The 25,711-nt window shown below is 45.9% G+C and overlaps 1 protein-coding gene across 4 annotated transcripts in view; it reads right to left on the reverse strand.

Moving 5' to 3' along the window:
* The window catches only part of LOC117530084 (protocadherin-9), a 1,095,629-nt gene that overhangs the window by 232,215 nt on the left and 837,703 nt on the right, over positions 1–25,711 (reverse strand). The gene's annotated exons all lie outside the window — the stretch shown is intronic.

Raw genomic sequence — 25,711 nt, forward strand, 5'->3', positions numbered from 1 at the left:
TTCTGCACATCAGATACGGCTCTGTGTTCACAGTTCACCTAAATTGGGCGAAGTAGGCAGTTCAAACAAACAGTGACTTCCCCCTGCTCATGCGCTGTGATTGGCCCACAATACAAAAATAATTGTAATGTACAGTGATTCGGAGAACTAATTTCAATCTGATTACTGATTTGGAAAGATTAACGTGTTAGATTACTCGTTACTGACAAAAGCCATCAGGTTATAGTCTTACTAAGCAACGGGTTACTGTCATCACTGTGTACAATACAAGCAGGTCTTAAAGAAACATTAGACACTGTCTTAGTCTCCCTTGGTCTTGTTCTTCATAAGGCATCTCAGCATCACTGAGCATCAATTATTTGGCCATGTGACAGGTTTGAGGAACCTTTGCAGCTCTGTGCTCCCACACTGTCTGTCTTCATAGTAAAAATGAGAGAGTGGGCAGTTTGTGACAGGCAGTGGTGAAAAAGGTGGGCTGAAGCATGACATTGCCCGTTTCCTCATGCCTCAACAGCAGTATGTGCTGCCCAACTAAAACCAACTGTCAATGCTCAGTGGTTACAAGGTGTCAGAGTTAGTTATGGAGATGTCATGTATTACATCATATTAGATTTATTTGTAGGGCACACCAAGTTCAGCAGATATAATAATGACGAAACCTTTAGGAAGGTATTAAGACAGGACTGGAATTTTTTGTCATACCTACCACATAATGTTGACAGTGAACAATTGTACAAATGAAAAATAAATAAATGTTGATAAATCTCCACTGAAAAAAGTTATTTTAAATTCAATGTCCACTAACAATATTATTTAATTTAAAATTCTATGTTTCATTCACATACACAGACTACAGCTAAATTAAGCTTATTCAAAACGAAATGATTCTTTAAACATTGTAGACTTTAGTGATGATTTATCAAAAGGGTGCATTTAAAAAGCAGATAGATAGATAGATAAATAGATAGATAGACAGATAGACAGACATTTTATTTGTCCGCATGGGGAAATTCAGATAGCTCATACGTGAAAATACAACCATGTGCTTAGAAACAACATAGTATATAAAAATAAATTCATTAATGTGCCACATAATGCAAGCAAGGAAACAACTATTGTATGCAAGTCCAAAATCTGTAAAGGTAAAATAATTTAAAAATATACAAATTGATAAAATTTTTTATCAAATTAATGAAATTAAAAGTGCAGTACAGTATTCAACTGTAAAAGAAAAACCTAAAAAAATAATAACAACTTGAACCCTTTAACAATGACTAAATCAAAGTGTAAACAGGTTTGACTTACTACCGGCAATGCGAACCAAGCTCCTGCTGCGGTTGTACAGGGACCGGATAGCTCTTAGCAAAGGACCCCGGACCCCGTACTCCCGGAGCACCCCCCACAGGGTGCCCCGAGGGACACGGTTCTTCAGATCCACAAAGCACATGTGGACTGGTTGGGCGAACTCCCATGAACCATTGAGCACCCGATAGAGCGTGTAGAGTTGGTCCAGTGTGCCGCGACCAGGATGAAAACCACACTGCTCCTCCTGAATTCAAGGTTCGACTATTGGTCAAATTCTCCTCTCCAGTACTCTGGAATAGACCTTACCAGGTAGGCTGAGGAGTGTGATCCCCCTGTAGTTGGAACACACCCTCCGGTCCCCCTTCTTAAACAGAGGGACCACCACCCTGGTCTGCCAATCCAGAGGCATTGTCCCCGACCGCCACATGATGTTGCAGAGGCGTGTCAGCCAAGACAGTCCCACAACATCCAGAGATTTAAGGTACTCAGGACGGATTTCATCCACCCCAGGAGCCTTGCCACCGAGGAGCTTTCTAAACACCTCGGTGACTTCGACCTGGGTAATGGATGAGTCTGCCTCTGAGTCCCCAGTCTCTGCTTCCTCTTCGGAAGACGTGACTATGGGATTGAGGAGATCCTCGAAGTATTCCTTCCACCGCCCGACAACATCCCCAGTCAGGGTCAACAGCTCCCCACCTGCACCGCAGACAGTGCTGGTGGAGAGCTGCTTCCGCCTCCTGAGGCGTCGGATGGTTTGCCAGAATTTGTTTGAGGCTGACCAATAGTCCTCCTCCATGGCCTCCCCGAACTCCTCCAAGACCCGAGTTTGTGCCTCTGCGACCACACAGGCTGCGGCATGCTTGGCCTGCCGGTACCTGTCAGCTGCCTCCGGGGTCCCACCTACCAACAAAGACAAGTAGGACTCCTTCAGTTTGACAGCATCCCTTACTTCCGGTGTCCACCACCGGGTTCGGGTATTGCCACCACGACAGGCACCAGAGACCTTGTGACCAAAGCTACGAGCGGCAGCATAGACAATGGAGGTGGAGAACATGGTCCACAGGGACTTCATGTCCCATGTCTCCAACCTCCCCCGGGATCTGGAAGAACCTCTCCCGGAGGTGGGAGCTGAAGACCTTACTGACAGAGGGTTCCGCCAGTCGTTCCCAGCTGACCCTCACGATATGTTTGGGCCTGCCAGGTCTGACCGGCTTCCTCTCCTCCCAGCGGATCCAACTCACCACCAGGTGGTGATCGGTTAACAGATCAGCCCCTCTCTTCACTCGAGTGTCCAAGACATGTGGCCGAAGGTCAGATGATATGACTACAAAGTTGATCATCGACCTCCAGCTCAGGGTGTCCTGGTGCCACGTGCACTTATGGACACCCTTGTGCTCGAACATGGTGTTCGTGATGGACAAACTGTGACTAGCACAGAAGTCCAACAACTAAACACCACTCGGGTTCAGATCGGGGAGGCTGTTCTTCCCGATCACCCCCCTCCAGGTCTCACTGTCGCCGCCCTCGTGGGCATTGAAATCCCCAGGAGAACAATGGAGTCCACAGTCGGAGCGCTATCTAGTACCCCTCCCAGGGACTCCAAGAAGGTCGGTACTCTGCACTGCCGCTCGGCGCATAGGCCGAGACAACAGTGAGAAACCTGTCCCTGACCCGAAGGCGTAGGAACGGGACCCTCTCGTTCACCGGAGTGACCAACACATGGCGACTGAGCTGGGGAGCAATAAGCAATGCGACCCCAGCTCTCCGCCTCTCCCCGTGGGCAACGCCAGAAAAGTGGAGCATCCAGCCCCTCTCCAGGAGTTGGGTACCAGAGCCCAAGCTGTGCGTGGAGGTGAGCCAGACTATCTCTAGTCGGTATCTCTCAACCTCCCGCACAAGCTCAGGCTCCTTCCCCCCCCATTGAGGTGACATTCCACGTCCCAACAGCCAGGGGCTGTGAGCGCGGACTGGGCCACCAGACCACATGCCCTCGACTGCCACCCAGTCCTCTCTGCACCCGACCCCATGGCCCCTCTGCAGGTGGTGAACCCACAGGAGGGTGGGCCCATGTCACTCTTTTGGGCTGAGCCTGGCCAGGTACATGGGCTAAGGCGCGACCACCAGGCACTCGCGTGCGAGCCCCAACCCCAGGCCTGGCTCCAGGGTGGGGCCCCAGCTCTGCCATACGGGGCAACGTCTCGATCCTTGATTTTTTACTGGTCATGGGAGCTTCTGAAGGGGTGTAGAGGGTGTAGAGGGGGTCTGGTTTGGGAACCACAGAATCTCGTCTCTGCTGTTTGCGGACAATGTGGTTCTGTTGGCTTTGTCAAATCAGGACCTTCTGCGTGCACTGGGGCAGTTTGCAGCTGAGTGTGAAGCGTCCGGGATGAAAATCAGCACCTCCAAATCCAAGGCCATGGTTCTCGACTGGAAAAAGGTGCTTTGCCCTCTTCAGGTCGGTGGAGTGTTTAAGTATCTCGGGGTCTTGTTCACGAGTGAGGGATGGATGGAGCGTGAGATCAACAGATGGATCGGTGCAGCATCTGCAGTGATGCGGTTGCTGTATCAGACCGTCGTGGTGAAGAGAGAGCTGAGTAGGACGGCAAAACTCTCGATTTACCAATCGATCTACGTTCCGATCCTCACCTATGGTCATAAGATTTGGCTCATAACGGAAAGAACGAGATCGCGAGTACAAGCGGCCGAGATGAGTTTCCTCCGCAGGGTGGCTGGGCGCTCCCTTAGAGATAGGGTGAGGAGCTCGGTCACTCAGGAGGAGCTTGGAGTCAAGCCGCTGCTTATCCACGTCGAAAGGAGCCAGTTGAGGTGATGCCCCATGGACGCCTCACTGGAGAGGTGTTCCGGGCACGTCCCTTCGTGAGGAGGCCCCGGGGAAGACCCAGGACATGCTGGAGGGACTACGTCTCTTGGCTGGCTTGGGAACACCTCAGGGTTCCCCCGGAGGAGCTGGGGGAGGTGTGTGTGGATCGGGAGGTCTGGGCGGCTTTGCTTGAGCTGCTGCCCCCGCGACCCGACTGTGGATAAAGCAGAAGAAAATGGATGGATGGATGAATCAAAGTGTAGTTTCTATTTTATTTTAGATAGCTCAGTAAGCTCAATTCCTCTGCCCACCTTCAACTATCAGAGAGCAGGCTAATTAAAAAACATAATTTGGCTTTGCAACTCAGTATCATCCTAATTTATTCAAAGAGGCTTAAAAATGTATCAAATCTTTAAGTTTTTTTTTTTTTTTTTTTTTTAACCCAAACTGACCTTATTCCTCATGAGCTTTCACTTAACAAAACTTGCATATTTATTGAAATCAGAATTTTGGCTTCAAGATTCAGTAATGTCCTAATTTGTTCAAAGATGCTTCAACAGGAGCAATGAACATCGGATCCTTTTTTTTTATTTTTGTGGGTTGTTTTACAATAGATTTGATTTTATCTTGATCACAGGTGCAGAACAAGTGGCACATCGTGGCACAAATACTTTTTGTGTGTGTCCAAGGTCTATTTGCTCTTGAAAAGGTGCACCAGCTAATGACAAAACGTCCTGGGCACAAAGGGGTTGGATTTATTGTGTTCAGTAAACATGGGTGAATGGTAGTCCTAACAGAAATTCAATCAATCACAGTGGCCACATTCCCTTGAAACAGTGGTGTACCAGGTGCACTCTGCTTTGGCATTTAAAAAAGCCATGCCTTGCACTGTGCACTGTTTTACACTGGGTGCTGCTTTGCACTGGGTGGCAGATGGAGCCAAACTGGGAATGAGTTTCCTTTATGTCCTATCGTACTGGGTTGTAACTGTTGGAGAGTAGATCAAGAGGCAAATTTGAGACCAAACACGCGAATAAGGGGCAAATCACAGTTGGTGACTCACATAATTGGTAATAATGATATGTTAGTGTATGTCTGATGAATATCAGCAAAATATTGCAAGGACTTGCACCCAAGATGTCCATATACTTATCAAGTGAGTGCAGCTCAAATGCCACGTAGCACTCTTGCGAATGTCAAGCACAGCCTTCTCAGATACAAGGATCTCCTGGTTTACGCATGAATGCCACACAGCACTCATGGATGTCAAATGCCACTCATGGCTGAAATGATGACACATTTGTGCACAAAGCGCTTAGCTTGTATTACCCTATTATGTGATTGGAGGTTGTGGAAATTCTGTCTCTGTACCCAGTATGACCTCTAATTTCCTGCTTTTAAACTCAGATAAAACTGAAGTTATTGTACTTGGCCCCACAAATCTTAGAAACATGGTGTCTAACCAGATCCTTACTCTGGATGGCATTACCCTGACCTCTAGTAATACTGTGAGAAATCTTGGAGTCATTTTTGATCAGGATATGTCCTTCAATGCGGATATTAAGCAAATATGTAGGACTGCTTTTTTGCATTTGTGCAATATCTCTAAAATTAGAAAGGTCTTGTCTCAGAGTGATGCTGAAAAACTAATTCATGCATTTATTTCCTCTAGGCTGGACTATTGTAATTCATTATTATCAGGTTGTCCTAAAAGTTCCCTGAAAAGCCTTCAGTTAATTCAAAATGCTGCAGCTAGAGTACTGACGGGGACTAGAAGGAGAGAGCATATCTCACCCATATTGTCCTCTCTTCATTGGCTTCCTGTTAATTCTAGAATAGAATTTAAAATTCTTCTTCTTACTTATAAGGTTTTGAATAATCAGGTCCCATCTTATCTTAGGGACCTCATAGTACCATATCACCCCAATAGAGCGCTTCGCTCTCAGACTGCAGGCTTACTTGTAGTTCCTAGGGTTTTTAAGAGTAGAATGGGAGGCAGAGCCTTCAGCTTTCAGGCTCCTCTCCTCTGGAACCAGCTCCCAATTCGGATCAGGGAGACAGACACCCTCTCTACTTTTAAGATTAGGCTTAAAACTTTCCTTTTTGCTAAAGCTTATAGTTAGTTCTGGATCAGGTGACCCTGAACCATCCCTTAGTTATGCTGCTATAGACTTAGACTGCTGGGGGGTTCCCATGATGCACTGAGTGTTTCTTTCTCTTTTGCTCTGTATGCACCACTCTGCATTTAATCATTAGTGATTGATCTCTGCTCCCCTCCACAGCATGTCTTTTTCCTGGTTCTCTCCCTCAGCCCCAACCAGTCCCAGCAGAAGACTGCCCCTCCCTGAGCCTGGTTCTGCTGGAGGTTTCTTCCTGTTAAAAGGGAGTTTTTCCTTCCCACTGTCGCCAAGTGCTTGCTCACAGGGGGTCGTTTTGACCATTGGGGTTTTTCCGTAATTATTGTATGGCTTTGACGTACAATATAATGCGCCTTGGGGCAACTGTTTGTTGTGATTTGGCGCTATATAAATAAAACTGATTTGATTTTGATTTGATTTAAGGAACAGCCATGCGAATAATGAAATAAAATTAAATACAATATAAAATGAATAACAAATACAATAAAATGAATATTTTTTTTCACATTGTCATTATGGGGTACAGTGTGTAGAAGTTTGAGGAAACAATGAATTTCATCCCCCTCGAACTGCCACTTTATCATGGTGGGGGAGTTTGCGTACCTGGATGATCATAGGAGCTATGTTGTCTGGGGCTTTGTGTCCCTGGTTGGGTCTCCCAAGGCAAACAGGTCCGAGGTGATGGGTCAGACTAAGGGCAGTTCAGAAGCTCCCATGACTAGTACAAAATCAAGGACCGAGACATCGCCCAGTATGGTGGAGCCGGGGACCCACCCTTGAACCAGGCCTGGGGTTGGGGCTCGCGTGCGAGCACCTGGCGGTCGGGCCTTAGGCTACAGAGCCCGGCTGGGCTCAGCCCGAAAGATCGACGTAGGCCCCCTCTGCAGGTGGTGAACCCACGTGCAGAGGGGGCCATGGGGGTCGGGTGCAGAGAGGATTGGGTGGCAGTCAAGAGCGGGTGGCCCGGTGGCCCAGTCTGCGCTCACAGCACCTGGCTGTTGTGACGTGGAATGTCACCTCGCTGGGGGGGGAAGGAGCCTGAGCTTGTGCGGGAGGTTGACAGATACCGACTAAAGATAGTCAGGCTCATCTCCACGCACAGCTTGGGCTGTGGTACTCAACTCCTGGAGAGGGGCTGGACGTTCCACTTTTCTGGCGTTGCCCACGGGGAGAGGCGGAGAGCTGGTGTAGCATTGCTTATTGCTCCCCAGCTCAGTCGCCATGTGTTGGAGTTCACTCCGGTGAACGAGAGGGTCATGTCCCTACGCCTTCGGGTCGGGGACAGGTCTTTCACTATCGTCTCGGCCTATGGGCCGAGCAGCAGTGCAGAGTACCCGACCTTCTTCGAGTCCCTCGGAGGGGTACTAGATAGTGCTCCGACTGGGGACTCCACTGTTCTCCTAGCAGATTTCAATTCCCACGTGGGTGGCAACAGTGAGACCTGGAGGGGGGTGATTGGGAAGCACGGCCTCCCCGATGTGAACCCGAGTGGTGTTCAGTTGTTAGACTTCTGTGCTAGTCACAGTTTGTCCATCATGAACACCATGTTTGAGCACAAAGGTGTCCATAAGTGCATGTAGCACCAGGACACCCTGAGCCAGAGGTCGATGATCGACTTTGTAGTTGTATCATCTGACCTTTGGCCAGCCTCGAAGAAATTCTGGCAAACCATCAGGAGGCGAAAGCAGCTCTCCACTGGCACTGTCTATGGTGGGGGTGGGGAGCTGTTGACCCTGACTGGGGATGTTGTTGGGCGCTGGAAGGAATACTTCCAGGATCTCCTCAATCCCATCGTCACGTCTTCTGAAGAGGAAGCAGAGACTGGGGATTCAGAGGCGGACTCATCCATCACCAAGGCTGAAGTCACCGAGGTGGTTAGAAAGCTCCTCGGTGACAAGGCTCCTGGTGTGGACGAAATCTGTCCTGAGTACATTAAGTCTCTGGATGTTGTGGGACTGTCTTGGTTGACAGGCCTCTGCAACATCGCATTTTGTCGGCGGACAGTGCCTCTGGACTGGCAGACCGGGGTGGTGGTCCATCTGTTTAAGAAGGGGGACCGGAGAGTCACCTCGGACCTGAAACCTCGGATTCAGGAGGAGCAGTGTGGTTTTCGTCCTGGTCGCGGCACACTGGACCAGCTCTACCCAATCCATCGGGTGCTCGAGGGTTCATGGGAGTTCACCCAACCAGTCCACATGTGCTTTGTGGATCTGGAGAAGGCGTCCCTCTGGGCACCTTGTGGGGGGTGCTCCGGGAGTATGGGGTCCTTTGCTAAGGGCTGTCTGGTCTCTGTACGACCGCAGCAGGAGCTTGGTTCGCATTGCCGGTAGTAAGTCAAACCTGTTTCCAGTACACGTTGGCCTCCGCCTGGGCTGCCCTTTGTCACCAGTTCTGTTCATTATCTTTATGAACAGAATTTCTAGGTGCAGCCAGAGTGTACAGGGGGTCTTGTTTGGGAACCACAGAATCACATCTCTGCTGTTTGCTGACGATGTGGTTCTGTTGGCTTTGTCAAATCAGGACCTTCAGCGTGCACTGGGATGGTTTGCAGCCGAGTGTGAAGCATCCAGGATGAAAATCAGCACCTCCAAATCCGAGGCCATGGTTTTCGAAGGGAAAAAGGTGCCTTGCCCTCTTCAGGTCCGTGGCATGTCCTTGCCTCAAGTGGAGGAGTTTAAGTATCTCGGGGTCTTATTCACGAGCGAGGGATGGATGGAGCACGAGATCGACAGAAAGATCAGTGCAGAGTCTGCAGCGATGTGGTTGCTGTATCGGACCATCGTGGTGAAGAGAGAGCTGAGTAGGGGGGCAAAGCTCTCGATTTACCCATCGATCTACGTTCCAACCCTCACCTATGGTCATGAGATCTGGTTCATGACCAAAAGAACAAGATTGCGAGTACAAGCGGCCAAGATGCGTTTCCTCCTCAGGGTGGCTGGGCGCTCCCTTAGAGATAGGTTGAGGAGCTTGGTCACTTGGGAGGAGCTCGGTCACTTGGGAGGAGCTCGGAGTTGAGCCGCTGCTCGTCCATGTCAAAAGGAGCCAGTTGAGGTGGCTCGAGCATCTTTTCTGGATGCCCCCTGGACACCTTGCTGGAGAGGTGTTCCTGGCACGTCCCATTGGGAAGAGGCCACGGGGAAGACCCAGGACACACTGGAGGGACTACGTCTCTCACCTGGCTTGGGAATGCCTCAGGGTTCCTGGGGGAGGTGTGTGTGAATCGGGAGGTCTGGGCGGCTTTGCTTGATCTGCTGCCCTCGCGACCCGACTCCAGATAAAGCGGAAGAAAATGGATGGATGGATGGATGGATGGATGAATTTCATCCATTTTGGAATAAGGCTGACATAAAATGTGGAAAAAGTAAAGTGCTGTGAATACTTCTTGGTCGCACTGTAAGCGTACATTCTAAAATAAATATGCAAATAAATAATGCACAGTTTTTTTTTGTTTGTTTTTTGTTTTTTAATGAAGACAGCAACTTTACAACAGTTGGTCAGAAAAAAATAAACCCCAACTTGGTGTGTCAACAATTAAGTAAATTCAATTAACTTTAATTAGATTTATTAATACATCACCACTTTTGCCCAATGAAAAATGGTTTTCACATATTATGAACATGGTCATGGACATTAATCATGGACATGCAACACCTCAAAAAAGCTCTGAAGTACTGACAGAAGTTTTGACAGAGCATCCAAAGAAGAAGAAAAAAGGAAGAAGATAAAAGGATCAGCATCTTTCTGTGACTTGTATACTTCAGGCAACCTGATTTTCAATGAATAATTTAAATGTCAATTAAATTCATCATTTTGGAGATTGTCCAATTGCAATACACAGTTTTGACATTTTAAATCAACTCTGTTAAAGTTGATTCAGCAGTGAAATAGGCCTAATTTTACACTATACACAGCCATTGAAAACATTTGATTTATTACTGCAAAACATGTTTTTTTTTTCTTTCTTTCAATGTGTTGGCATACCTAGTCAAATACTCAAAGTACTGTCAATGTTGTGGACCAAACTCATGGGGGGGTTCCCCATGCTTTATATTCCATGTGAAGGTCGAACCAAAATTACTGGGGCATTTTCCAATAAATTACAAACTGATCTCACCCCACACAAACACACACACATTGAACGGAGCGATATTGTCAATGATTGTGCCCTTTACTCTCACTGACTGCCTGCATGTACCTATAAAACGGTGACCTTCCTTTCCTAAAATTTATTTCCCACCATTATATTTTGACTGTGATGACAACAAACTATGATCATAAAACTGTCATTCAGTCACCATTACATGCCATATATGATTTAAGGTGTTCATAACAAAATTTACACCATGCATGCTCTATGCAATCTTGTAACCACAACTTTGATAAATCCCAGAAATCATGGACGCCCTCCTCGGCGCTGAACTTCTGTGTACCATACACAGCAAAGCAGCACTGACAGCTGGCAGAAAAACTCCAACCCATCTGTCTTCCCTGTACCTGGCACTTCAGCCTTCACCTTAGCTGAGATCAGAGAGCTTTTCTCAGTGTATGACTTATTAATTCTCACATGGAGGAGCTAAGCTGAACATGTACGCTCACACACCTGTTCAGTGCGGGCTCAGTCTTTTGAGAAATTCCTGTAATGCGGGTGTTAGCCTTCCTCTTGAAAGCACTACATCCTTCTGTAATATAGGATGGAAAGTTGATCCTCCTGAGCAGTATGATGAGGCTTATATTTGATGCTACATTCACAGATGTCTTTGGAAAAATACTGCTGAAGAAAATCAAGCTTTATAATGACATTTACAGACTATTTACCATAATGTTTTTAGCATTCTGGCTCTGGTTCAAACCACCAATCAGGCCTGTATTGTAGAGTGGCCAGACAGAAGCCACTCCTTAGTAAAAGGTACAAGGCAGCCCACCTGGAGTTTGCCAAAATGCACCTGAAGGACTCTTAAATCATGAGAAACAAAATTCTCTGGTCTGGTGAGACAGTGATTGAACTCTTTAGCGTGAATGCCAGGTGTCATGTTTGGAGGAAACAGGCACCATCCCTACAGTGAAGCATGGTGGTGGCAGCATCATGCTCTGGAGATGTTTTTTCAGTGGCAGGAACTGGGATACTAGTCAGAGTTGAGCGAAAGATAAATACAGCAATGTACAGAGACATCCTGGATGAAAACCTGCTCCAGAGCACTCTTCACCTCAGACTGGTGTGAAGGTTCATCTTGACTGTGGACAATGAGTTTAGGGTCATTGTCCATAGTCAAGATATCAAAGGAGTGGCTTCAGGACAACTCTGTGAATGTCCTTGAGTGGTCCAGTATGAGCGAAAACCACACTGCTCCTGAATCTGATTGATCTCGAGAGAGAGCTGAAAATGGCTGGACTAGAACAACAATTAGTGTAAATGGAGTTGAAATTTCTGACCTGCCGAACGCTTTTAACTCTTTCTTCTCCAGATTTGAAAATTCAGATGTCTCTGAGAGAATATTCCTTTGTAAATAGTCTCTTGATCCTCTTAATGAAATAGTGATACCTCAGGAATGTGTCACAAACTTATTCAAGAGAGTGAAGACAAGGAAAGCTGCTGGTCCAGATGCCATCTGTGGGTGGACTTTGCACCACTGTGCTGACCAGCTTAGCGGAGTATTCGCTAGACTTTTTCATTTTTTTTCAATTCAGTTTCAATCTATTTTCATTTACATAGTGCCAAATCACAACACAGTTGCCTCAGCTTGGTAGGGAGGTGCCAGTCCGTGAACAATTTTATAGACTAGAAGCAGAACCTTAAAATCTGATCTCACTGGGACAGGAAGCCAGTGAAGGGATGCCAGAATGGGTGTAATGTGGTCAAACTTTCTGCTTCGTGTCAAAAAGTCTGGCTGCAGCATTTTGAACCAACTGGAGAGTCCTAATGCTAGACTGTGGTAAACCAGAAAATAAAACATTCCAGTAGTCCAATCTACAGTAGAAGAGATAAATGCATGAATCATGGTCTCAGCATCAGCCATAGACAGGATGGGACAAATCTTCGCTATATTTCGCAAGTAGAAGAAAGCAGTCCTCATAATATTTCTAATGTGTAGGTCAAAGGACAATGTAGGATCAAAAATTACCCCAAGGTTCCTCACTTTGTCAGTGTGATGTATGACACACGAGCCAAGGCTGAGCGTTATCTGGTCAAATTTATGCAGATGTCTCACTGGACTAAGAACCATCATTTCAGTCTTAGAGTTTAAAAGTAGGAAGTTTCTAGACATCCAACTTCTCACTGATGCAATTCTAAGGATTTTATATGAACAAGATTACCAGCAGTTATCGGCATGTATAACTGAGTATCATCTACATAGCAGTGAAAGGTAGTCCCAAAACACTGCAATATGTGCCCAAGGGGCGCTATATAAAGGGAGAAAAACAGGGGGCCTAAGACAGAACCCTGTGGAACCCCAAATTTCATGTCAGTAAGGTTAGAGTTAGTGTTACTGTACAAAACACAGTGAGAACAACTGGTCAAGTATGACGTCAGCCATGTAAGAACACTCCCAGTAATCCCAAAATGATTTTCCAGCCTATCAAGTAGAATATGATGATCCACGGTATCAAATGCAGCACTGAGATCTAACAACACCAGAACGGTAGTGGTGTCCGAATCCATTGTAAGCAGAAGATTATTCACCACTTTTGCGAGAGCCTTCTCTGGAATGATATTTTCTAAAAGCAGACTGCAATGGCTCAAAGCGATTATTCTCAGTAAGATAGTCCATGAGCTGCCGTGACACCACTTTTTCCAGAATTTTAGAGCAAAATGATAGATTTGATATTGGCCGATAGCTTTTCAATGCAACTAGGGTCAAGATTAGATTTCTTAAGTATGGTTTAATCACTGCAGATTTGAAACATTTAGGAACAGATCCAGAAGTTAAAGAAAGATTAATCATTTACACCCATCCCGCGGGTTTCACCACCTGCAGAGGGGGCCATGGGGGTCGGGTTGCAGAAAGGATTGGGTGGCGGTCGAGGGCGGGTGGCCCAGCTGCCCGGTCGCGCTCACAGCCCCTGGCTATTTGGACGTGGAATGTCACCTCGCTAGGGGGAAGGAGCCTGAGCTTGTGCGGGAGGTTGAGAGATACTGACTAGAGATAGTCAGGCTCACCTCCACGAACAGCTTGGGCTCTGGTACCAACTCCTGGAGAGGGGCTGGACGCTCCACTTTTCTGGTGTTGCCCATGGGAGAGGCAGAGAGCTGGGGTCGCATTGCTTATTGCTCCCCAGCTCAGTCGCCATGTGTTGGAGTTCACTCCGGTGAACGAGAGGGTCGCGTCCCTATGCCTTCGGGTTGGGGACAGGTCTCTCACTGTTTTCTCGGCCTACGGGCCGAGCGGCAGTGCAGAGTACCCGACCTTCTTGGAGTCCCTGGGAGGTGTACTAGATAGCGCACCGACTGGGGACTCCATTGTTCTCCTGGGGGATTTCAACGCCCACGTGGGTGGCAACAGTGAGAGCTGGAAGGGGGTGATCGGGAAGCACGGCCTCCCCGATCTGAATCCAAGTGGTGTTCAGTTGTTGGACTTCTGTGCTAGTCACAGTTTGTCCATCACGAACACCATGTTCGAGCACAAGGGTGTCAATAAGTGCACACCAGGACACCCTGAGGCAGAGGTCGATGATCGACTTTGTAGTCGTATCATCTGACCTTCGGCCACGTGTCTCGGACACTCAAGTGAAGAGAGGGGCTGAGCTGTTGACCGATCACCACCTGGTGGTGAGTTGGATCCGCTGGGAGGGGAGGAAGCCGACCGGACCTAGCAGGCCAAACGTATCGTGAGGGTCTGCTGGGAATGACTGGAGGAACCCTCTGTCAGCGAGGTCTTCAACTCCCATCTCCGGAAGAGCTTCTCCCAGATCCCGGGGGAGGTTGGAGACATGGAGTCTGAGTGGACCATGTTCTCCACCTCCATTGTTGATGCAGCCGCTCGTAGCTGTGGTCACAAGGTCTCTGGTGCCTGTCGCGGCGGCAATCCCCGAACCGGTGGTGGACGCCTGGAAAGTAATGGATGCCGTCAAGCTGAAGAAGGAGTCCTACTTGTCTTTGTTGGTAGGTGGGATCCTGGAGGCAGCTGTCAGGTACCGGCAAGCCCAGCCTGCCGCAGCCTCGTACGGTTGCAGAGGCAAAAACTCATGTGTGGGAGGAGTTCGGGGAGGCATGGAGGAGAACTATCGGTCGTGCTCGAGTCAAAATTCTGGCAAACATCTAACGCCTCAGGAGGCGGAGCAGCTCTCCACCAGCACTGTCTACGATGCGTGTGGGGAGCTGTTGACCCTAACGGGGGATGTTGTCGGGCGGTGGAAGGAATACTTCGAGAATCTCCTCAATCCCATCGTTATGTCTTCCGAAGAGGAAGCAGAGACTGTGGACTCAGAGGCAGACTCATCCATTACCAAGGCCGAAGTCACCGAGGTGGTTTACAAAGATCCTCGGTGGCAGGCTCCTGGGGTGGATGAAATCCGGCCTGAGTACCTTAAATCTCTTGGATGTGTGGGACTGTCTTGGCTGACACGCCTCTGCAACATCACGTGGCAGTCGGGGACAATGCCTCTGGATTGGCAGACCAGGGTGGTGGTCCCTCTGTTTAAGAAGGGGGACCGGAGGGTGTGTTCCAACTACAGGGGGATCACACTCCTCAGCCTCCCCATTAAGGTCTATTCCACAGTACTGGAGAGAAGTTGACCGATAGTCGAACCTCGGATTCAGGAGGAGCAGTGTGGTTTTCATCCTGGTTGCAGCACACTGGACCAGCTCTACACGCTCCATCAGGTCCTCGAGGGTTCATGGGAGTTTGCCCAACCAGTCCACATGTGCTTTGTGGATCTTTGTGGATCTGGAGAAGGCGTTCCCCCCACACACCCCCCACAGGGTGCCCTGAGGGTGCTCCGGGAGTACGGGGTCCAGGGTCCTTTGCTAAGGGCTATCCGGTACTTGTATGACCGCAGCAGGAGCTTGGTTCGCATTGCCGGTAGTAAGTCAAACTTGTTTCCAGTGCATGTTGGCCTCCACCAGGGCTGCCCTTTGTCACCGGTTCTGTTCATTATCTTTATGTACAGAATTTCTAGGCGCAGCCAGGGTGTAGAGGGGGTCTGGTTTGGGAACCACAGAATCTCGTCTCTGCTGTTTGCAGACAATGTGGTTCTGTTGGCCTTGTCCAATCAAGACCTTCAGCATGCACTGGGGTGGTTTGCAGCTGAGTGTGAAGCGTCCGGGATGAAAACCAGCACCTCCAAATCCGAGACCATGGTTCTAGACCGGAAAAAGGTGCTTTGCCCTGTTCAGGTCGGTGGAGTGTCCTTGCCTCAAGTGGAGGAGTTTAAGTATCTCGGGATCTTGTTCACGAGTGAGGGACGGATGGAGCGTGAGATTGATAGACGGATCGGTGCAGCATCTGCAGTGATGCGGTCGCTGTATCGGACCGTCGTGGTGAAGACAGAGCTGAGTAGGGGGCAAAGCTCTCGATTTACCGATCGATCTACGTTCCAATCCCCACCTATGTTCATGAGATTTGGCTAATGACCGAAAGAACGAGATCGCGAGTACAAGCAGCCGAGATGAGTTTCCTCTGCAGGGTAGCTGGGCACTCCCTTAGAGATAGGATAAGGAGCTCAGTCACTCGGGAGAAGCTCGGAGTCGAGCCGGTGCTCCTCCATGTTGAAAGGAGCCAGTTGAGGTGGCTCGGGCATCTTTTCCAGATGTCTCCTGGACAACTCGCTGGAGAGGTGTTCCGGGCACATCCCATTGGGAGGAGGCCCTGGGGAAGACCCAGGACACGCTGGAGGGACTACGTCTCTCGACTGGGTTGGGAACGCCTTGGGGTTCCATCGGAGGAGCTGGGGGAGGTGTGTGTGGATCGGGAGGTCTGGGCGGCTTTGCTTGAGGACAAGGATTGAATCAGGCATTATAGAGTGCCACAAAAAGTATGAAATGAAAGAGTACAAACAATATTGCTATATTTTATGCATGTTTTACAACCCCAATTCCAATGACTTAGGGACATTGTGTACAATGGAAATAAAAACAGAATACGAGGTCTATTAGAAAAGTATCCGACCTTATTATTTTTTTCAAAAACTATATGGATTTGAATCACGTGTGATTGCGTCAGACAAGCTTGAACCCTCGTGCACATGCGTGAATTGAGTGAGGAGTGGTCCAACCCCTCGGCAGATTTTCATTGTCAGGAAATGGTGGAATGATTTGGGCTTTTTTTTCCATCAGAATTTTTTCAGAAACTGTTAGAGACTGGCAGCTGGAAACCGTTCGAAAAATTTCGGTGAAATTTTACGGGCTTCACAGAGAATAAGGACTGTTACTACAGCTTTAAGGACAGCTTTAAGTATGGCTTTAAGGATGCTCGGCGCCGCACTCCATGCCGCCATCGAGAGCCACAAACCACCGGATCATTTCTAAACGGATCGCTCTGTGGATCCGTGACCATCGTGTGCCATTTCTCTGGTTATCACAAGAGGTGGACATCAACCATTTTCCGGCAGATTTCACCTTTAACAAGAGATTTTGTCATGGAAAGGCCGAGCGGAGGCTTTCTCGCGTCACGGCCGATTTGCTGATGGAGCGAGACAAAGGAACATCTCCGTTTTGGTCTCACAGGACGGCTTTGAGATGGCGTTCAGACAGCTGTTGGTGGTTTTTCCATCGAGTGATTATCCGAGAAATTGTGGATGTGCTTGGACATGCCAGAACATGTCCCGTGAGGCTTCATCACGGCGTTGCTGTGCGCCATGCGGCACCACCACGACGGGCGAAGCCTCCGCTCTTCTTTCCATGACAAAAAACTCCTGTAACAGTGGAATGTGCTGTTCATTTCAAAACTGGACGCTGTGTTTTATCCGGGACGTCGTCTGACTAGCACAGGAATTGTGGAAAGACGGGACAGACGTGCGGAGGAATTCCATTTCAAATGAGCAAATATTTGCACATAAAAACATTTAGCAGTTTGAACATTAATATCTTGTCTTTGTGGTGTATTCAATTAAATATTGGTTTGAAGAGGATTTGCAAATCATTATTCTGTTTATATTTACACAACATCCAACTTCATTGGAATTGGGGTTGTATAATAAAATCTTTAAAATCATTGTTTTTGGTTTGAATATTTTCTCAATTTGTATCTTTATGTTCAAAGAACATTTCACAGTCACACGCAAATAATTTCGTATTTCTATTGGGTCAATAACAATGTTTACTTAAAGTAAAATGTTTTTTATTCGAGTTAGTAGACTGGGAGCCATTCACCAAGCCAGATGAATAGCTAGAACCTCTACTTGATGAAGATGCAAGCAGTTAGATCAGGATGAGGAGACCGTGGCCAAGCTTGAAAGATTGAATATCTTCCTGGTGCTATTCTACACTCCTGTGTGGATGACCTGCACCTCTGGAGCTGATGCTCATGTGAATGACCTTTAGCTCTTCAAGAGGACAGATCCAGACATCGCCCAAGCGGTGCTGGACAAGCTGGAAAATCACAGGTGGTACCTCACACAGGAGGTAGTCCCATTTGGCCTGTTTAGCACCAGGTTGAGTAACGAGGAGAAGCAGGACATTGCAGCTCAACTCTTTCCTCCTGACAAGCCAGTGCCAGGGGGATACCAGTGTATCAGAAGATAAATGGTAATGGACTGCATTTATACAGCACTTTCCATTTGCATCAGATGTAAAGCACTCAAAGCACTTTAAAAATATGCCTCACATTCACCCCAATGTGAGGGTGCTGCCATACACGATACTCACTACACACCGGGAGCAACTAGGGGACAAGGACCTTACCCAAGGGCCCTTAGTGATTTCCCGGTCAGGCTGGGATTTGAACTGAGGATCCCCTGGTCTCAAGCCCAACGCTTTAATCACTAGACCATCACCTTCCCAAGACTTCTCCGATGAGGTCACAGCCAAGACTACACTGAGTGATCTCCTCGGTCTAGAATGTCATGTTCTCACAGACACTCTCAGTCTAGGGTCTGACTGGCTTGTGGAGCCTGTTGAAACATGGCCAGAGAATGATGACTATAACAAAGCTCTGAACTATGTGAAAAACACTGCAGTGGTGAATGACATGCTGAACGTGGCGTGAAGATGATGAGTGACTTTGCAAATGTCATCACAGATGAGAAGCAGAGATAATACCTCCTCCAAGATGTGGAGTACAACAAAAAGCAATTGATAGCTTTAAGAAGGAAACCCTCAACAAATGACTATCATATACTCACAGTGATATAGATAATTAAGACTTTAGTGGTGGTTTCATACTCACAGCAATATAGATAATTATATAATTAAGACTTTAGTGGTGGTTTAATTTCTGTTTTGACTTGTTGCAGAATTTCACTTTTCTCACTGTAACAATTGTATGTCAATGAATGAAACCATGCCATTTCGTGAATAATGTACCAATTTTGGATGTGTCAGTGTTAAACAGGCAATACAAAAATGATTTGATTTGGTACTACTTTTACTGCTCTGTCTTGAGAATATTGAAAGTAGTTGGCAAAAACATCAGAGCAGGGATATCAAATCTTACACTTGGGAATCATCACACGCAACAAAACTTCAAGCTCAATGAGGCAATGCTTCCCAACATTTTAGACAAAAATAATTGTGATTTTCACCTTTTTCATGACCAAAACCATGGGACAAAGTATTGGAGGGTATAAAATTTGAAAAAAGTTGATATTTGAATAGGTCTAAAGATGCAGCCTCACATTTAGACTGAGAGACTGTCATCTTATTTTAATCTCCCTCATCAGCTTCTCCTGCTGATTTTAAACTTCCTCAGCAAGAGGGTCCAGCAGGTGTTTGTAAATGTCCTCTACAATTGTGTCAAATACAGGTTCACCTCAGGGATGTGTGCTGTCCCCTCTGTTTATCATTTACACTGTTAGCAGTAGGACTTCTCAAGAGAACAGATTTCTTGTTAAGTTTTCTGATGACACTGCCCTCCCATCTCTACTACCAGATGTAGAGTCTGATCATGGCCCTGCACCATCTGAGTTTGTTAAATGGTGTGATGCTAATTTCCTTGACCTGAATGTGTCCAAAACTCAAAAATGTTCATTGATTTCAGGCATACCAACATGGGACACAAAGCTAGTGCCATACATGGTGTAGCGGTCCAGAGGGTTGAGTCTTATAAATAACTTGGAACAGTGTTTGACTCTCAACTCAAGTTGACTTCAACACTAAGTCTATTGTCAAACGTGGACAACAGAGAATCCATCTGATGAGGAAGCTGAGCTCTTTCAATGTTAGTGTGAGGATTTTAATTAACATTTATTGCTCATTTCTTGAAAGTCTGTTAACATTCTCTTGCATTTGTTGGTAAAACAGATTGTGTATCAAAGACAAAAACAGCCTAAATGGCATTGTCAATGTTTGCTCTAAAATAATTGGGGTCAAGCAAAGAGACTTGTGTTCATTTTAGGAGAATTTAGTGAAGAAGAAAGCTGTGTATTCTCAGCCAACCTGATCATGTGTTGTCTAGTCAGTTCACGGTGATGCCTTCAGGCCATCGTTATTATGTACCATTGGGGAGAACGAACGTATACTCCAAATCTTTTATGCATTCTGAACACAGACAGCAGTCATTTTAAATGGCATTTCCTTTATCGTGCAATGTATAAGATATTATGTTACGATTGTTCTTATTATTGTCTATTTATTTTTTAATTACTCATGACCTTACTGACCTTTGTTTGTTGTCTTAATCTGGAGTGCTGCTTCTGACACATGCTCTGTATGGTTGTATGATTGCGCTGGTGAACTGCAGATGAATTGCCCTTTAAGGATCAGTAACATTGTTTGAATTGAATTGTAATTGCTGCCAAAGGTACATCAACAAAGCATTGAGCAAAGGGTGTGAATACTTACATATGACTGATTTCTTATTTTTTATTATTATTATTATTATTTTTAATAAATTTGGAAAAATTTCCAAAAAACATTTTTTTCATGTTGTCATTATGGGTGAGTAGAATTTTGAGGGGAAAACATAATATACTTCATTCTGGAGTAAGGCTGTAACCTAACAAAATGCAGAAAAACTGATGAGCTGTGCATACTTTCTGGATGCACTGCACAGTCATTTTCATTCCAGTTAATGTTTGCAATCTGACATTTTTTTTTTCCCTTAGCGTAAAGATTGCCTGCTATACTGTCAGTGACAGCTCTTGGAATCTAATAATGCTTGTGCATAGCAACATATTTCAAATGGAAATGTCTCATTTTAAATCAGCTCCAAGCATATACCCACTTCACTGTGAATAAAGTATTGACATAACAGAAGAGGAGGGTTCTGTCAGACTACAGGTGAAGCAGCATTTTACTAATATTTCACTCTTCACCCCTCACCCAACTCCACACACAAAAACCGTGACATTTATTTTTTCTTGACAAGGAAGTTTTTTTTTTTGTTAATCAGCTACTTATGGTCACAGTATATGAAGCTGTGCCACCCTTACTCCAGGTCCCTGGTTCCCAACATGCCCTCTAGATCCAAAGATCCATGGAGTGCCCTTGGAGTGTTTGATTTTGTTTTTCTGTTGTTGGGCTGGGGGGTTCTCATGCATGGCCTGGGATAGCTCAGCCTGTCTTATGAACAAGTAAGGGAGCTCAGAAGAAAAAGGTTCGGAGCCACTGCTCCGAGTGAATCAATGCTACTACACTGGTTCACTCCCAGATCATATTATTATTAGTCTTTTGTTTTTTTTGTTTTTGTTTTTTTTTTTTCATTTCAGTGTTCATCAGTATACCTTACAAGCAAATATAGGAAAACATTACATTCTTATGGCTTAACTTTGCATCCAAAATCAACCAAATATTTGGCCACAACTTTGTAAATACGAGGTCTGTCCAAAAAGTAACGGACCTTTTTTATTTTTTCAAAAACCATATGGACTTGAATCACGTGTGATTGCATCAGCCAAGCTTGAACCTTCGTGCGCATGCGTGAGTTTTTTCACACCTGTCGGTTGCGTCATTCGCCTGTGAGCAGGCTTTGTGTGAGCAGTGGTCCACCCCTCTCGTCAGATTTTTATTGCGAATAAGTGTCTGAACGATTTGGAGCTTTGCTTCATCAAATCTTTCCAGAAACTGTGAGAGACCTCCAGGTGGACACCATTCGGAAAATTTAGATGCCTTTCAGTGACGATTTTATGGGGATTACACAGATTAAGGAGTGCTCCAGCCGGTTTAAAGACCGCCCACAGTGTCTGAGAGAGCGGCGCACTCCGAGCGCCGATTGACAGGCTGAAACCCCGCAGAAACAACCAGATCATTTCCAACGTGAAGGCTTTGTTGATCTGGGACGTCATCTGACTTTCACAAAAAAGGCAGAAGGCGTGGGACATCAGCACTTTTTCGGCACATTCTACTGTTACAGGAGTTTTTTTTCATGGAAAGAGAAGCGCCACTGTGCCGCTCATGGCACGGGACAAAACCACCTCCATGTTGGTCTCACAGGACGGCTTTCAGGTGGCTTTCAGACGGCTTCCGGTGGCCTTTCAGTTGTGTGACTATCCGAGAAATTGTGCATGAGCTGGACATGCCCCAACATGTCCTATGAGGCTTCATCACAGCTGTGCTTTGCGCCATGCGGCACCGCCGCGACGCGCGGAATTCCTCCGCTCCTCTTTCCATGACAACAACTCCTGTAACAGTGGAATGTGCCATTCATTTCTAAACTGGACGCTGTCTTGATCCGGTATGTTGTCTGACTAGCACAGGAATTGCGGACGACATGGACATCAGCACTTTTCCGGCACATTGAGACAGACGTGCGGAGGAATTCCGCGCGTCAGGACGGAGCCTTATGGCGCAAAGCAGCGTCATGATGAAGCCTCACAGGACATGTTGGGGCATGTCCAGTTCATGCACAATTTCTCGGATAGTCACACGACTGAAAAGCCACCAGAAGCCGTCTGAAAGCCACCTGAAAGCCGTCCTGTGAGACCAACATGGAGGTGGTTTTGTGCCACACCATGAGCAGCACGGTGGCGCAATCCTCCGCTTCTCTTTCCATGAAAAAAACTCCTGTAACAGTAGAATGTGCCGAAAAAGTGCTGATGTCCACACCTTCTGCCTTTTTTTGTGAAAGTCAGACAACGTCCCGGATCAACAAAGCCTTCACGTTGGAAATGATCTGGTTGTTTCAGCGGGGTTTCAGCCTGTCGATCCGTGCTCGGAGTGCGCCGCATTGTCAGCAGCTGTGGACGGTCTTTAAACCGGCTGGAGCACTCCTTAATCTGTGTAATCCCAATAAAATCATTGCTGAAAGCCATCTAAATTTTCCGAATGGTGTCCACCTGGAGGTCTCTCACAGTTTCTGGAAAAATTTGATGCAGCAAAGATCCAAATCTTTCAGACATTTATTCGCAATAAAATCCGACGAGAGGGGTGGACCACTGCTCACACAAAGCCTGCTCACAGATGAATGACACAACCGACAGGCGTGAAAAAACTCACGCATGCACACGAAGGTTCAAGCTTGGCAGATGCAATCACACGTGATTCAAATCCATATGGTTTTTGCAAAAAATAAAAAGGTCCGATACTTTTTGGACAGACCTTGTAGACTTAACTATTTCTGTGGTAAACACTAAGAATGCACTTCTTAGTGTTTGTAGACTGTTGCAGAGCCACTGTTTCTACAGGAAATAGTTTCCTGTATACTCAGTTGTTGAAAACCTATTTTCATTTTTATTTTTTTTATTTATTTATTTTACATTTTTGTTTTTTAATGGACATACTCTGTGCTTCCCAATACATATAATTATATTTTAAAATATTCAGTGGTAAGAAAAAGTGTTTAACTGTTATTGTTTTAGTTGCCCTGCACACCTACATGGCATAGCTGTTTAACCCTTGACAGTTTTCATTTTAAAACATAATGCTGGACAAATTAAAATTGTTTTTGTCCAGAGTGAACAGGTAACCAAAAAACTTAAAATAAATAAATAAACAAATAAAGCCCCAGATTAAAAATGTGAGTTTTCCTGTCTATTTAGTCATGTAAGCCTCATTCACAAAGTTATCAACGCCAAACCTGCTGTACAGATCTGAGAGCTGGATCAGCTACCACCACCGTCTGAAGACCCCCAAGCAATTACACAAATTCTGCCTGAGGAGTCTCTGTCACATCAGGTGGGAAGACTACTGTACAAACATTAGCATCCTGTCTGAAGCCAAAGCACCAGAACACAGTGTGTCAGGAGCTTTGGTGGGTGCGTCACGTCATTAAAATGAATGGGATTCAACTTCTCAAGATCTACTCCCAGCTGAATGAAGGAAAATAGTCCATAGGAGGGTAGAAGAAATGCTACAATGACGTCCTGAAGTACAACCTCAAGAACTGCTCCATTATCTGGAAGACCTGGGAAGAACGTGGGACTAAGCCAGCTGGCGAACATTGATCTACATGGGAGTGGAAATCTTTGAAAATAAATGCAGACTAACAACACAGAGTAGAATAGAAGAATGAGAGAGCAAGAGCCTGACCATCGGAAGCTTCCAGCAGCCACCACATGCAGCGTCTGTTACAAAAGGAATGTATCAAGACTGGGCCTGTTCAGTCATCTCCAGGTCAACAATGTTGCCAAGGAATCGACCAAGGGACCAGCATCCTCACCACTGAGGGATTGCCAAGAACAAATGAACATGTATTAGGGATTCAACAATATACCTACCTCACACTTTGGTTCAAATCATGGTATTATACTGTCAGGTTTCATCATGTAGAGAAAGACACCTACTCAAAATGAAAAAAAGAGGTAAAAATGTCACTTGAAAGGTTCAAGAACTGATTTGAGGATCCTATCCCAGTCATCATACGCTGTCTGGTAGGGTACACCTTGGACAGGATGCCAGTCTATTGCAAGGCCACATACAGACAAACTGACACATTCACACCCACAAGCACACCTTCGGCCAATTTAAAGTTTCCAATTCACCTAAACTGTATGTCTTCATTGTGGAAGCTGGATCACCTGGAGGTAACCTGCAAACTCTACACAGAAAGACCCCAAGTGGGAAGCAATTCCACAACCTTCTTGGAGTGACGCAACAGTGCTAACCACGAAGCCACTATGCTGTCCATCATCTGATCATGACAAACATAAGTTAAAGTCAGTGTTGCAGACCTCACCATTTTAATGGCGCAAAGCCCACATTGCGGAACATGAAAAATTTTCTAATTTATCGTTTTCATGTTTTGTTGTTGCATTTCTCCTGTATATGTAACTGTATGGGATAATCATATTCCATTTTTAAATCACATTATGGCCACAAAATATTATTATCATAACATTATCCTTTAATTTACAATGTATTTCAGTTATTAGACCAGTTACAAGAAGTTTAATTTGAATGGAAAATTTACAAACAGATCAATTTCCAAACAAGTTGAGATAGTTTTGAAAAATGCATGAAGTTTATGTTTGTCGTTTTAAAATAAAGTTGAACTTCATCGAGCTATGTTTTTCTTATTTCCTGGTGAAATGCTGACTTCTGAAAGTAAATAAGTTTGACTTGGGCCCCTTAAGGATTTCTGTCTGCAAACTGTAGAGCAGCTCTATTAAATACTTTATGGGGGTAATACTGTCTACCATGTAAAATTGAAGCTTGTAATGGAAGACAGATTAAATGGAATCACTCTCACCTCATGGCAAATTCCACACCAATAAGCACCAAATGGTTTGCCAAGATCTGGGTGACATTTCCAGGGATTAGCTCTTGATGCTGAAGCAGGACTCAGTAGGAGGGATAGTGGCTGAGCATCACCAGCCATAAATCCAAGCAACTCAATAATTCTAAATTACATATTAAATAACATGATCTGACATACATAATACTTAAGGTACCCTGGCATTTTTAAGAAATTATTATTATTAAAGACAGGTTATATAAAGATTCTGTCAGATTAAACAAATATGTGGATGATTCAGATGAGTGTACACTCATCTGAATCATGAATCAATGCTAAAATCTCAGAGGACCTCTATCTATAAACATGTATTTCTGTGTCTGAGTGGACTTGAGTTATTGACTGCCGAGCCCATGCACACACGTGCTCCCGCCTGTATCTGGTGCACGGTGCACGTCCTCACGCTCTGTTTCGCAAGGGCATTAGATGCAGAAATAATGTTGAATTTGTCAGCACTGACTTTCTTTTATGTCTCATGTTTTCAGCTCAAACCTTACATGCGCATCAGTGGAATCAAATTTTTCTTATTTTTGCTTCTCCCTTAAGTTCAGCTGCTGATGGAACCATGGTGTGAAAGGAGATTACTGCCAGGGGAGAGCTGACGGGAACAAATCACAGGAAGAAATGCAAGCTTGATGCCCTACTGTAAGGGCAATATCTGTCTGTACTGCAGCTGTCAAGTCGGA

This window comes from Thalassophryne amazonica, chromosome 2 (assembly GCF_902500255.1).
Source record: "Thalassophryne amazonica chromosome 2, fThaAma1.1, whole genome shotgun sequence".
Taxonomy (NCBI): Eukaryota; Metazoa; Chordata; class Actinopteri; order Batrachoidiformes; family Batrachoididae; genus Thalassophryne; species Thalassophryne amazonica.